This window comes from Marmota marmota, unplaced genomic scaffold (assembly GCF_001458135.2).
Source record: "Marmota marmota marmota unplaced genomic scaffold, marMar, whole genome shotgun sequence".
Classification (NCBI taxonomy): domain Eukaryota; kingdom Metazoa; phylum Chordata; class Mammalia; order Rodentia; family Sciuridae; genus Marmota; species Marmota marmota.
Window position 1 is genome coordinate 6,193,066 of NW_026000075.1, and position 15,503 is coordinate 6,208,568.

The 15,503-nt window shown below is 38.3% G+C and overlaps 1 long non-coding RNA gene across 1 annotated transcript; it reads right to left on the reverse strand.

The window, feature by feature from the left end:
* Positions 1-3,469: 3,469 nt before the first annotated feature.
* Positions 3,470-13,987, reverse strand: LOC125620080. Its single transcript, XR_007351664.1, has 4 exons — positions 13,794-13,987; positions 6,300-6,451; positions 4,617-4,708; positions 3,470-4,133 (listed from the first exon to the last, which is right to left on the reverse strand). It is a non-coding gene; the product is annotated as an uncharacterized LOC125620080 (long non-coding RNA).
* Between the last annotated feature and the right edge of the window lie 1,516 nt (positions 13,988-15,503).

The following is a 15,503-nucleotide window of genomic DNA, read 5'->3' on the forward strand; positions in this document are numbered from 1 at the left end:
ATGGTCTGTCCCAGATAACCTTCCATGTGCTGATGAGAAGAATATGTGTTCTATGGATATTAGATGAAATGCAGTATCTTAGGGTGCTTGTCAGTCTGTGAAGGCTGTGTGGGGTGTGGTCACTCTAGTGGCCCAGATGGTATGGTATAGCTTGCATGAAAGAGAGGTAAGCCATCCATAAGGCATGTTGTACAATTAGACGTTCCTGTGGCTGGTGTGGAGATGCAGCTAGTGGCTTGGGAGAGTAGGCTATGCTCAGTAACAGGGGTGGGGCCTGGTTGTAAATAGGCCCATGCCACAGTTGTCTGATGGAGGAGAGTATTATATGAGCTGCATTCCCCTCTGGGGTAGTGCAACATTGAGTTCGTGCTCCTTGTCAGTTCCAACTAATTTCAGGGCCTAAGAAGGCTTCAGGATTTCCCAGAAGCAAAGATTCCAGGTGTTCATGGCTTCAATGGGGGATGTTGAAGACCTCCCAATTATCTTTTCCTTATCATGGGAGGACTTTTTTTGGATTCAAACTGGTCCAGACTAGGGCAATGGGACAGTCAAATGCAATGTATTTTATTCTTTTCTTTACTAGGCCACTTGGAATTTCCATGTTTTCTCTGTTTAATTTTCACTGCACTTTAATGCTTTACCCCAAATGTCCTAGCCAATAGCAGAAGTTTATTTTTTTATTATTTCCTTCCTCCATATTTGAACTTTTGGTGAGGGGAAAGCATGTTCTGTGCCTCTAGGCAGAACGTGCAGAACCAGGCCCCAACCCTTCTGCTTTGAACAGCACACTCTCCATCCATGTGTCAAGAACTTGGGAGGGGTGGAGTGAATTCACAGAAGGAAGTAATACCTGACATGCATTCTGAAGCATAAACAGAGCTTAGATAGGGAGAGAGAGAGAGAGAGAGAGAGAGAGAGAGAGAGAGAAAGAGAGAGGCTATGTTGGACATTAGAGTGTCTTGACAGATTAAGTGATCACATTTTTGTTTGAACTGGATTCAGTTAAGGGTGGTGCCTCTGTCAGTATTATATCCTGCCAGTACCCAGCATGGTACTTTGCATATAGAAGGTACTCAGTGTTTATATAAAGGGTAAGGGCTTTATAAGCACCTAGTCAGGTGTATGAAAATACTTTATCTTCTTATTACTGAACTTAATTTCTGTGTTAAGGACTGTTTGGCTTCATGGGAGAGACTGCATTTATAAAACTCAGGTTAATGCCAGTCACTTCTGGGTCTTGTCAGTCTATTCAGTTTCCTCTTCTCATCTCTGTGAAGGTGCACACTTGATGGAGATACTTATGCAGTGCTACTCTGTTGAGAGGAAACAGACTTTGTATTTTGTGCTTCGTCTGGTTATAAAACTAATCATCTTGATTGTTGAGACTGACAAACATTTCCATGTCAGTTATACTATGGTTTGAGTGTTTATGTCCCATCAAAATTCAAGTGTTGTAGCCTACTCCCTGGTGCCATGGTATGAGAAGGTGCAGCCCTTGGGAGGTGATTAAGTCATGGGGGTGGAGCCTTATGAATGGGATTAGGCTGAAGAGGCTAGAGTTCCCTCTTTCACTATGTGAAGATGCTGCTAAAAGTCACCATCTATGACACTGTGTCTGTGAGCACTTAGATCTTAGACCTGCCAGTTTCCCAAACTCTGAGAAATCACTTTCTTTTGTTTATAAGCAACCTGGGTATGGTATTTTCAAGAGCAAATTGAACAGACTAAGACAATTACTTGCTGAGAGCCATAGCCAAGTAGGAATGATGCATGGCATTTTTTGGTTGAAAGGTGACACCAGCAAGCCATTGAGATGATATGATTATGTTAAGATCTGCATTCAATTGGATATTAGACCCCTGCTGTCCGCCTAGGCCTGCTACTTTGGAGCTCTTGCGGGATTCCCGGAGAGTTCCCATTGGTTGGGGAAGTGCAGTAGGAGGGAATTCCAGAGGAGGGATTTCTTGTTGGGGTAGTGTGGCCCGGCGTATTTCCCGGGAGCGTGCGTGGCATTGGCGGGAGTTTCAGAAATAAAGTTTGTTCCTGCTTGAGTGGCTCGTGATTTTGTGTCCTGCCAGACTGTGGCAATTACTATATAGGAATTTTGTTCTGTTGCCACTAAATTTGTCTAATATATTTTTCTTTGCAGTACAATTATGAAAATCAATGAATGCATTTTTTTTCAGAAAGAACTAAGAATTCTCAATAATTATTTGGTATGGCAGATTATAAATTATAGACAAAATTCATTAAGACACCAAATTGGGTCCACAAAATCATACTTTTTCTTTTAAAGCATATTTATCAAAAATCAAAGGTGGATTCATGCTTTCACTTATCCCAGATTCTGACATTCCTTTCATCCATAGGAGCTGTGGTTCTTTCAACCTTGTGCACTTGTGCATGGCTGCACTTCCTTCACTGTTTCGGACAAGGAATGCAGTTGCAGAAAACCAAAAATAATTTAAATAAGGTTATTAAACACCTTTGCAGTTAGGGTCAAGGATAAAAGTCACAGTTTCCATCATTTTATTCCTTGTTCCACAACTGTAGATTGGCTGGGCTTTGTGATCAGGGCTTGGCTCCAAACAGTTAGTTGATCAGGGCAGAATCAGCTCTGTGTATTTCTTATCCTCTAATTTCCAGGAGGAAAGTCAAGGCATGTGATGGGAGAAGTGGAGGAAGGGTGACTGACTAGAAGCACAGAAGGCCTCTTCCAGCTTAGGTTCAGGACAGGGACAGAGCCACTGCTGTCCACATTCTTCGGAGCAAACCAAGTCATCTGGCCATGCCCAATGTTAGTGGGTCGGAGAAATATCCTCTCTTCAGCAGGAGGATGTGCAAAATCATTGTTAAAGAAATGAGGATAGAAGGAGAGGTGAAGAATTTCAAAGATAAAAGGCAATCTACCAGAGAGGAATTAATCAGATTAAGTGCAAAGCAAAGGTGTTTAAAAAGTGCTTTCATTAAAATTCATACTCACTTTTAGCATCTGCTCTGTGTGTTGCACCCTACTGATTTCTAACTTGCATTGTTAAGTCCTGATTTATTGCCTCAAATATCAAGTTGTATGTATTCATTAATTGATATTTGGTAACCAGTAGATGTGGGTTTTAAAAATTCTCCCCTAGTCATCTAGAGTTTCATTGTTTGGTGTTGTTTAGATAGTCCTCTCTTGTTGGGTCTCAATTGCTAACTTGCTTTGCATTTCTTTTATAGAAAAAAAAAAAATATATATATATATATATATATATATATATATATATATAGTTAAAACCTTCTGTGACTCCTTTCTGTTTGATTAAGGAAAGGACTGCTGACATTGAGCCCTTGAAATAGCCAGTCAGGCTCAGTGAAGATGCTGCTTGATTTTCTTGTTTGATTTGTGACTTGAAAGAGTCAGGAAGAATTCTCATGTTATGGAACATTGCCTCTTAATATCAATCCAATAAATTCCTGAGACCTCACGGACTATGAGCTGCCTTTTATTCATTTGTAATTGACATGACATTTAAAAAATATATCTATATATACACAGAGAGATAGATGCATACATTCACACATCCATCTTTTACAGTACGGGTAAATGCCAAGAGTCCTGTGTGCTGAGTTGTATGTAGATTGAGTTTTCTAAATTCTATTTTTCAAAGAAATTATATTAAAAAGGCAAATGTTTCATCAGCTTTCTATTTAATTCCACCTAGAAAAATGCCTAGTGGTGAAGCAGATCAAGACTAAGAATTATGAAAAACAATATAATTTCTATTTTAAGTATATTAAGCTTATAGTCAAAGTTCTTCAAAGGCATCTGCCTATTTAGGTCAACAGGCAGTGATTTAAGAATGTGAGAGACCCCAGGTCTTAAAATTTTGTCCCCTTATGAATATAGTTGATTGGTTCATTCATTTTGTTCAACAAATTGTTGTTGAGAAATTTTAGTTTTCAAAAAGCAAAGTTTGGATATTAGAAGGCATCGGAGACTTCTGACATTCTAGCGGGGAAGTTGACACGAAAGTAAACACATCAAGAAATTATAATGATATCATCTGCTCTGTTCCACAGGTATCAATCAAGTGTTTGGAAGCAGCAATTCTGGAAGAGCTGCAGAAGTCTTCCCTGCAGCTCTCCATCACCTAGAGGAGAGGATAAAAGAGATTTATCACAGTGATTCAGTACAGAGAGGCTTCTGAAGACTGGGGTTGGAGGGAATTTTCTGTGGTGAATTCTGAGGTACAGTTTTACTGAGACAGAATATATTAAATATAAAAGGTAAGGCATTTATTCATTCAGCCAATAGTTATCTACCATGAACGAGGTACCAGTACCATTCCTGACATCCCCCCGTGAACCACAAAATTCCCTGTCTTCACAGAATTTGCATGCTTTTGGGAGCAAACAGGCAGGAAGAAACACAAATAAGTAAATAACAAAGTATGTTGGAAAGTACACTTCAAGGAGTTTCTCATCCTACAAACACTTTGGGATTAGGTAATTTCTCAAGGGATGACATAAAAATCGGAGTCACAGTTTGTCTATTAGTTTCACGACACCAAGAATGAGGACTGCAGTGCTTTGGTTATATTCTGATTGCATATTTGATAATGCTACCTTCTTACCTGTCTTCTTTCCCGAACTACCTACATCACAGGCTCCTCGAGGGCAGGGACTGTTCCCGTTTTTATGTTCCTGGATCCCTGCACAATGGAAGCTGAGGAAAAGACCGGTGATGATTTATAATCAGCACGGAAGGATGTGCAGGCCTCTAGGGTGGTAAGGACAAATGGAGCAGAATGTGAAAAGGCAGGAAGAGAGCACGGAGTATCTGAGACCCAGTGAGGAAGTGAGACAGAGTTGAGCTCTAATGTGGAAACCTCATGATACTTCGTGATGCAGAAAGAACAAGTAAGAAAACTCTTTTATAAATGGGAGACATAAGAAGGAACGAGGAAGCTATCCATTTAATGTCATATGATCCCCCTGACTCATTTCATCCTTTTGTGGACAGCCTAGCCACATCCGGTTATCTACAAGATTAATCAAGATTAATCTTGTACAAAATTGTACAAGATTAATCATGTACAATCCATCTGTAAGTGGTGGGGGTGGGGGAGGAGTTTATTTAAAAGTTATATGTCTTGTAGGATATTTTACACAAAGCAACTTGTGCCTTGGAGGCCCTTGAAACAACATCCAAATGGTGCTTACTGTCAGTGTCCCTGAGATAAGTAAAGCCAATCTCTGGGCAATTGGTTACTCTTGCTAACATAGTAGTCTCTTGAGGTTTTGAGCAAATTAAGTTCTTCTCACTTCTGGCTCTTCAACTCTTTAAAATTGCAAAGCATTGGTTAGCATCGGGAATGTCTAACTACTTCCAGGGGAGATAGGTAGGAAACAATTCCTGTTTTTCTTGAGCACTCTGAGTCCTGCAGAATGGAGATACTGTAGAAAAGGAATGGGACGTTTATTATTATAATGAGTGAGGGTTTGGAGGGACACAAGTGGGACTGCATATCGCTATGATGAAAAGATAATTAGTGAAACATCTGTAGCCTGGGCAATTAATCTAGCGATGATTACACAGAGGCTGGCGGGGAAGGCAACATGGTGTATTATACAGGATCCTGGAGGACCACTAAACAGACTGTAGGACTTCTGTGGGAGGAGAAGAAGAAGGAAGGAGACAACTTGTTATGCAAGACAAGTAGTGAAAGGAGCCCAAGCAAATGGCATAACAAAAACATCACTCTTCTCTTGAATGGAAGTATTAAAAATGCAAAAATCTGGGAGTGCATATTTTACTTGATTTTAGTTTCAGTTTGAATACATTCGGGACTTCTCCTCAAGCACCTGCTCCTTCCTGTTTTTTCCTACTGCCCTCCCAACTGGAAAAAGAAAAAAGGACAAAACAAAACATGGAGCACATTGATTGGAAACAATCCCAACAATCAGATCAGAATAAATGAAGGCATAGCAGAGTGAAGTCATCTCTGACCGTGTAACTGAACAAAAGTGGCAATTTAGAAACAGCAGGAGTGATTAAGTTTGTGAGCGGAATAGAGAGAAGGTGAAATTTATAAGGATCTTATTTTAACGTAAATGTTTTCTTGGTGAAATGGTTTTGGGAGATAGATCAGAGACGGCCCAGGCATTCCCCAGAGTCTCCTCTTCTTGTGGGGTAAGGATGGAAGAGTGGAGGACAAGGTCATTGTCTTCTCACATACCAAGACCCTTTGTTCTGCAAGATCACAAGTAGTCTGATCTTGTCTTGAATACTTCTGAAAATTACTAGAAGCACTGACCTGTTCCACAGGCCTGTCTTGGATGCTGTCTCTCTCTCTAGGTTCCTGAGCTGGGGCTCTCCATCCATCAGGTCCCTCTCCTGCTGCTATAGCTCTTCATTCATTTTATTCTCCAAGAGGGGCACTCTGTTGAGTCATGCTTTAATAAAGACCTGAGGACAACGTAAGTGGATTAGAGAACCACAATCTTCTGTGATCCTTACAGGAGGGCCCTTGTTGGCCTTCTGACCCCCCTGGGATGGCATAGCAACACCCTGGCCCCTCACTTTCCATGTTCCCAGTCACCTGTATCAGAAGTGGCTTTTCTTGCCAACCTATCCAGCAGGAGAAACACTCGAGTGATGTGGTGATCATCCCTTGAGCAAAGTCCTGCGCCCACAATAAAGTTGAACTTTTTCTGTATTAAATCTACTAGTTTAAGCATTTCCTCAAACTTATTTGAGATAGGTTATTGCCTTTCCTTGGTTGACCAGAGTAGCTCGTCAATGTTGTCAGACTTTCTGGAATGTGTTTCAGCATCCATCCCAGTATATAAAGCACTTCATTTTTCTCACTCTGAAAACTCCAAGTCCAACAGTGTTGAGATCCAGATGCTATTGCCTGAGAAATGCTTAGAGTTTTCAACCAGTTACTCCAATGACAATTTTAACAGCTCTGTTCTCCAGGAGGGTGGTAACGTGGAAATGGTTAGTAGGCCTGAGAGCGCTACTATATGGGAAATTCTCATCTTTGTCACTCCATGGTAACAGATTCTGTAGCCATGAAGCTCAAAGGCATCTGCTTGCTCTTGGAGTTCAGAAGCCAGACTCTGGTGCTTATTAGCTGTGTGCCTATGGACATTTCAATGAATGTTACCTGTGTGACTATGCAATGACAGCTGCGTAACTATGTGAAATATAAACAAGTGTCTGAATTTTAAGTTTTCTCAAGAATTTCCCACTCTCTGCACTTGTGGACAATATTGCTCTACAGTATTTCATCTGTCTTATTCGTTTGGAAATTTCTGCGCAGATGAAGATCACAGATTATGTGGAATAAAATTCTTGTGTTCTGCCCACTTTAGTAATTTCATGGTAGGAGAAACTTGCAAAACTTGTAAACATTTTACTTAATAAACATGCAATTAGTCTCTGGATACCCAATGAAGTTAAAAGTATGCTGATGGCATCCATCAATAAAATGTTTTGTGAGATACTATAATTTTCAGTGCTTCTTTAGATACTCAGAATCATTTTCAGCAATGTAAAATGAGTTTTGATTACTGGCTGAATCTCCCTACAATAGCCTTGCGTAATATTTATTTAACCAACATTTGTTAAACAAAAGTAAGTATGTCACAAAGAAGTTATTTCTTGCTCAGTAAGATACAGAACTTCCTGGAAAAATTGGTATTCTTAAAAAACACAGGTAAAATGAGAGCAGGTCAAGGTGGTTTAGTTTTATCTGCTAAGATTGACAAAAAATAATGAAAATATTAATAAGAATGGCAATTCTATTTTCTAAATAGGTAGCAGGTACTTGGCAGAGTACAGAGTAATTTATCTTTAGCTTCTCATTTTCTCTTAATGGTTTTGAGGATGGAGGTGGCCATGGTAACTTCCTGCTTTTGATGGGAATGCTCCCAACCCTATACTATAAGCCTTTCCATGGTTTCAGACACTGCTGCTGTGATCAACATGTGGCAACAGTCTAATGAATACTTAGCATTCATTGAATAAGTAAGTGTAGGAACGAAGCCTGATTGTTCCAAGGCGAATGGAGAGACAGTGTTATTGAGACAAATTTTATTTGAAACTTATATTTAGATCAAGCTCTGGGGCTCCTGGCAGCAAGACTAAAAGAGAGCTATAGCAAATGTGAAATTCTATCAATGCTTCCTATTTATTGAGCAATTAGTGTCTGGTAAGTCGTGGATCTAAATACTAGCTCGTATATATTGATTATTCAGTATGTACTAACATTTTCCTAAGTGTATAAGATGGAATTGTCATTCTCATTACTATTTACATTATTTCCATCAATATTAGCAGTTAAAACTAAACTATCTTGTATATCTTCCATATATCTAGTCTCTGTTTATCTGTTTTCTTTAAGAAAGTCAATTCTTCCATACAACTTTATATCTTACTGAGCAAGGAATATCTTCTTTGTGGCCCAGTTAATTTTATGGTGAATATTAGTGAAATAAGTCTTATGCAATAATATGCATTGTAGTGAGACTGTGCAAAGTAGATAAGTAAAATATAGGATACCAAGTTAAATGCGGAATTCTGATGAAAACAAATAATTTTAGTGTTAGTATGGGACTAAGTTACTTCTTTTTCTCTCCTGGAATTCAAATTTAATTGAATGTCTTATAATTTTATTTGTCAAATTGGATGGACTTAATTATATTCCTCATCTTAATAATACGTCAATCTTCAGAGGCTTATTTTAAAAATGACAGCATTGGAGCATATGAAAGTTGTGTAATCTGTCTAACATCACATATCACTATGTGGTAAACAGGGCTGAAATTGAGACAGACCAGCTCCGGAGACCATGACCTAAACCACAGTGTTATGCTCCCAACAACCCTGTGAGATGGCATAATTAGGCCCATTTTATGCACATGATATCATATTTACTTGAAATCAAGGAACTTTTGTCATATTATATAGCTAATAACAGAGGCAGAACTGTGCTTTGAACCCAGGGGTGCCTGTCTCCAGAGTTAGTACTTTTTAATCCCCATCTTTGAAGACAAAACCATATAACTAGAATTTTTCAAGGTCAGGAAATGATGAGGTTTTTCAGTTGTTAATATTTTCTTCCAGGGTAATATGAGACACTGGAGAATAAAAAATAAATGCCTAGGGAAGGCCTAATGCTATTTGGTGTCAACAAATTATATACAGTGTCACCAAGATTCCTTTTAGAGTAAGGATTTATTCCACTATTTCTAATAGCTTAAGTGTTGGCATTAGAATATTTCTGTAGCTAGAGGATCTGAACTGTACAGAAGCTGATTCATCTTTCAGTATTTTACCTTATGCAGATGTCGGCTCAGCGGATTTATTAACCATCCACAGCCTGGAGACCTTCAACATGATTGCCGTGAAAGCATTTCCTAAATATTGCCCTTGTCTACTTCATTTGTGACTTAGAATAAGCAATGATATCTTTCAGTCCTAAAGAAACATGCAAGACCATCCATTAACCTGAATCATTCTCACTGTGGCTGGCCTGATTCTGTCCCAACACTGCAGCTCAGGACAACTCTAAGATACAATACAGTACTAGGCTTGTCGGTAAGGAGAGTTTTTTAAAATAAACAAATCAGATGACCTTAGCTTTTTAAAAAGTGCTCATTAGACTCAAAGTCAGTAAAATGGATATATTTCTGATGACAGTCATAGAAAACTGTGCTCTCAGAATTAAATTTGCCTCATCTCCCTGTTATTTGAGACAATTGGCCATTTGTGTGAAAATCAAGTAATTATACGCTCTAGTGCTTTTTGAAAGAAGCAGAGAAAGAGAGAGAGGCACAAATGTGGTCCACCTGTGAATAGTAACGCATTTGGGTTGGATCATTCAAGCTGAGAATGGTGCTGTCACCCATCTCAGGGGTGGCTTGGTAACTCTGGAGTCTCGTTTGGGTTCTAGGTTATGAGCTTGATAGTTGTTCGCTTCCGAGGATGGAAATTTCTGTTTAAATACTTTCAGAGGGTTGCCCCATAAGACTAAGGTTTTGCTTAGAAGGCTCATTACTGTACTTAATTATGCAGGACCTAGAGGACACTTCACTTCTATATCATATAACAGAATATACTTTACATGTTTTTACAAGTGTTGCTGAGGCTGGAGCTATTTCCAAGATTACACAGTCAGAGCACTTTGGAAGTAGGGTTGAAACTCAGCTCTCTGGTGCCTTCCCTATTATGTAATATTATTGCTTTATGATTTTTCCAGTTGTCATTTGTGACAGGATAAGCCCAATTTGTTGTAGGGACCTTTAGAAGTAAGTGGAACATAGGATAATTTTCTAAAAATTTCTATTTACCACCAGGGAAGATTGGCCTGAAGTCAAATTTAAGGCAAGATAATATGTTACCCTATGTCTGACCGTGTTTATCTCTGTCTTCTGAGTTTCCCTTTTCCTTTTTCAGTGACAGGAACCCTCACTCTGTCTGTTCTTTTATATCTGGAAGTCCTTACTTCCAAATGCTCTGAAGCTGTCTTTCTGAGTCAATGCTCCAACGTGATTCTCCTTCCAGTAAAACTCTAGAATATTCTCTTCCAGATGTTCTAGGCAGAAATAAACCAGCTAATCAATTCCCAGCTATCCATAAATGACTAATACTGTCACTTTCAGGGGTCCATGGATTTGAAAAGAGAAAACATGGAGGCTAAGATACATAAAGAGAAATTAAACATTTTGTCTTATGTTTTCACTTTAATTTGGCAGGTGAATTTATTTTTATAGTCTCCTTAGACTCGTGATGCTTCCTGTATTTGAGGGTTCACGTGTATCAATAATTCTAGAATATTCTGAGTTATTATCTGTTTGAATATTACCATTTCTTAATTCTCTGGAAGGTCTCTTCTATAACTTGTATTGGACAGTTCTTAGATCATCTAAAATATTAGTACACAGTTTGCTACACAGTAAATGATAGATTGTTGGTAACAATGATCATGATGACCACAAGGAAAATTAATTTAGAAATGGCAGGTCATGATGTATGTAAAAGATCAAAGGCTTTGGAGTAATCTTGACTTGGGTTCATATATATTAGCTGTGTGATCTTGGCCTCTTTTAACCTCAATTTCCTTGTTGGCCAAAAAACACTCAGCTCATTGATCTTTAAGTGATTTGGTATAAATGCAGGTTCTAAATAAGCATTTCTTTTCCTGTCTTCACTAACTATTTGTTTGTTTGTTTGTTTATTTATGGTACTGGTGATTAAACCCAGGGGTGTTTAACCACTGAGCCATATCCTCCATCCCTTTTAAAATTCTTTTTATTTTGAGACAGTGTCTTGCTAAGCTGCTTAGAGCCTCCTTAAGTTGCTGAGGCTGGCTTTGAACTTGTGATCCTCCTGCCTCAGCCTTCAGAGATTCTGGGATTACAGGCATGTGCCACCATGCCCAGCTACTAAAACTATTTTAAATCATCAAATCATAGCCACTGTTATACTGGAGAAGTAACCTGGTTTGATTTGGTTAGGCTACACACGAGGATGAGTGAGGCTGTTTATGTATATGGAAGATTCAGTTGTTGAGCTTTAAACATGGTTTATGGTAGCTACTAAGATAGTGGGGTGGGCAAACAGAATGAATGAGCTGGGATGCTTAACTAAGGGGGGTCACGTAGATCATAACGAGAGCTATGATTATACAAGCTGAGTGGGCCAGATTAATATTCATTTGCCTGCTTTGCCAGAATGATGGGTTTTATGCTGCAGATGAACAGATGGGGTTTAAGAAACTCATCATCAAGTTCACCACCGTTTGACCCAGTTATCCTACTCCTTGGTATATATCCAAAGGACTTAAAATCAGCATACTATAGTAATGCAGCCACATCAATGTTACTAGCAGCTCAATTCACAATAGCTAAGCTGGGGAACCAATGTGGGTTCCCTCAACAGATGAAAGGATAAAGAAAATGTGGTGCATATGCACAATGGAATATTAACCATTGAGAAGAATGAAACTATGGTATTTGCCAGTAAATGGATGAATATGTAGATTATCATGCTAAGTGAAATAAACCAATCCCAAGAAACCTAAGGCCGGATGTTCTCTCTGATATGCAGATGCTAACACACAATAAGGTCGGGTGGAAGAACAGAAGTTCACTGGATTAGACAAAGGGGAATAAAGGGAAGGGAGAGGGGATGGGAATAGGAAACACAGTGGAATGAATCTGACATAACTTCCTATGTATACGTATGAGTACATCACAGTGAATCCCACCATCATGTACATCCACAAAAGTGGGGTCCTAAGTGAATAAAATATATTCCATGTATGAATAGATATATTAAATTATATTCTACTGTCATGTATAACTAAAAATTAAAATTAAAAAGAAAGAAAAAAGCCTGAAAAAAATTCTAGCTCCCCCGCCCCCCCCCCCAAAAAAAATCTAAAGATAGCAAAAGGAGTTGGTGGAACACAGAAAAGACAGCCAACTTTGCCATAGTTTAGGAATAAAGTAAAAAGGGCTTGGGTCAATGTATTGGCAATTGGATAAAGGAGGAAATTAAAAACACATGGTTGCCAGGTGTGGTGGTGCATGCCTGTGATCCCAGCAGCCGGGGAGGCTAAAGCAGGAGGATTGTAAGTCCAAAGCCAGCTCAACAACTTAGTGAGGCTCTAAGTAGATTAGCAAGACCTTGTCTCAAAACAAAATGTTTTAAAAAAGGGCTGTGGATGTGGCTTTATGGTTATATTCCCCTGGGTTCAATCCATGGTATGTACAAACAAACAAAAGAAACCAAAACCAAACAACAAACTCCACTATTGGAAGAGGTAGAATTTACAGGCAAAAGGAAAAATTAAAGGGAAACCCAAAGTTTGAGACTAGGTGTAAATTCAAAAAGAACGGAAGGCTTAGGTTCAGGAGGGACAGAAAAGCCATTTTAAAATGTGAACAACAGAATTGCAGAATAGCTAGGATGTTGCTTTGTGGTTATCCTGAAATATTTGAAAAACGTTCCAGTACTGTATTCTCTGTTCTCTGTGCTGTTTTCTGCACCTTACCTTCAATCTTTGCTAGTAAATTTCTGCATGTCTTTCAAGATTCAATTCAGGAGCCCTAAGAAAACCTTTTCTGCTTCTACTTCCTTGCCAGGGTTAGGTATCCCTTCTGTGGGATTCAGTAAAATCCTAATTAAACCTCCATCAAAATATTCATTGTGCTGTGTTTGGATGACCTGTCTTCTTCTTCAGAGGGTTAGGAACTCCCTAATACAACCAGAGAGTCTGGTACATACAGGACAACTAAAAAATTACTGGTTGAATGATGAATGATTGAACTCAAGTAGAAAAATCCAGCAAATTAAAAATGTGAGTAGTCATGGTGACTTTTCTTCTCTTTCTTTCTGAATTCAGAGCAGATACAAATATTACAAATATAGGCCTCTTCATTTAAATATTTGGTCTTAGGTTTCAATTTATCTAACTTCTTTCTTGACCTAAAAAATTGGACTATTATTTTAGCAACCTGTCTGAAAAGATTTTGTGCTTAATCAAAACCCATTTGAACAACTCTCTGGATGGAAGGCGTTTTAATTCTTATCTGGTCTTTTCTACCTCCAGGAATTAATGGTGCAGCAAGAGATCAGATTTTTTTTTTTTTTTTGCCTTCTCTCTGCTCCTTGAGGTGCAAACCAGTTTTCTAGCTTCAACATCTCCTAACAAATAATTATTTGGTTCTGAAATAAAACTCTTTATTACAGCAATAGTGATAAGATAGCATTAGGACAATAAAAAACAGAGTCTTACTGCATCTGATGTGAGTGCTCCTGGCTGACAGGATCCTGGAGATGGTGAATGGAGCCAGGCAACACTGCCTGCCTGAGGTCCAAGTGCAATCACAAACGATTTCCATAAATAGTACTGCTGACTTTTGATTGGCGTGTGTCCTGTGCTGAAGAAAGGGAAAGAGGCTGCTACCCTTGGAGAGAAACGGACTTCTTTTTATGTTGCCAACAAAGAGAAGCCCACTGGCAGTGCACCACGTTATGATGTTTGCTTTGGATTTTAAAAACATATAGCACCACCTGGTTGGAAGAATTGTAATTCTACGTAACTACTGCCTGTGGCATGTAAGGCAAGTGATCCTAGCTCATTAGCAATGTGATTAAGAAAAAAAGAAAATCTCCTCCTTACCAGCACCATGGCAAAACATACATTGGCCCAAAGAGCAAAGTCATAAAAGGGATCAATGAATTGGGAAGTAGGAGACTGAGGGGAAGTAGTGCATTGGGAAATAGACCTGGGCTGTAATATTCTTTGATTCAGTTTTCATACTTTACAATAGGAACTATACAACTCTTTCCTTGAGATCAGAACGATTATTCAGAAAATAGGCACAGACAGGGCATATTTCTTAATACTTATTAAGGGTATGTTGAAATAGGATACTTTCTTGAATAGAGTGCAGCTGCTAAGAATAATAAAATGTTTAAGAGAAGTGGCTTTGTTTTAATCGAAATTGGTGTGACCAATGTACCCATATACAAATGCTGAACCTAAGACAATGGTGGGAAAATAATGAAAATGGACCTTTATATTCTTTTTTCCTCTTTCTTTTTATCTTCACTCAAATGTTTGGATTTATTCATCTTTGTATGTTCATTAATTATCATTAACTAGATGTACCTGGATGGTTTTACTTTTTAAACTTATATATTGACCAATTATAGTTGTGTATATTTATGGGGTATGAAGTGATCTTATGATTTTTGAATACAATGTTGAATAATTATGTCAAATTAATTAACCTTCTCAAATATTTAACATTTATGTATGATGACATTAGGGATATACTCTTAGTGATATTAAAATGTACAGCACTCAATTTTTAGCTGTATTGGCTATGCTGTGCAATAGATTGAAGGAAATCAAATATATACCTTCTATCTAACTGTGGCTTTGTATTATTTGATTCTATTTTCCCCTTTCCTCTCCTGCCCTCCCACCTCTGGTAACCTCAATTGTAACCTCTGCTTCTATATGTGAATCATATTAGATTCCACATATAAGTGTGAGTGTGTGGGTATTAATCTTTCTGTGTTCGTTTTATTTCACCTAACATAATGTTCTCTAATGCCATGCATTTTTTTTCATAAATGACAGAATGTCTTCCTTTTTTAATGCTGAATAGTATTCCATTTTGTACCCCTACCCCATTTTCTTCATTTATATATTCATTGATAGACACAGGGTGATTCCATAACTTGGTATTGTTAGTGCTGGAACGAACGTGAGTGTATAGATATCTCTTCAATATGCTGATTTTCTATCTTTTTTTAAAAATATATTTTTAAAACATTGATAGACCTTTATTTTGTTCATTTATTTATATGTGGTGCTGAGAATTGAACCTAGTACCTCACACATGCTAGGTAAGTGCTCTACCACTGAGCCACAACCCCAGCTCCTGATTTTCTTTTAGGAGTAGAATAGCTTTATTCTATGTTAATTCTATTT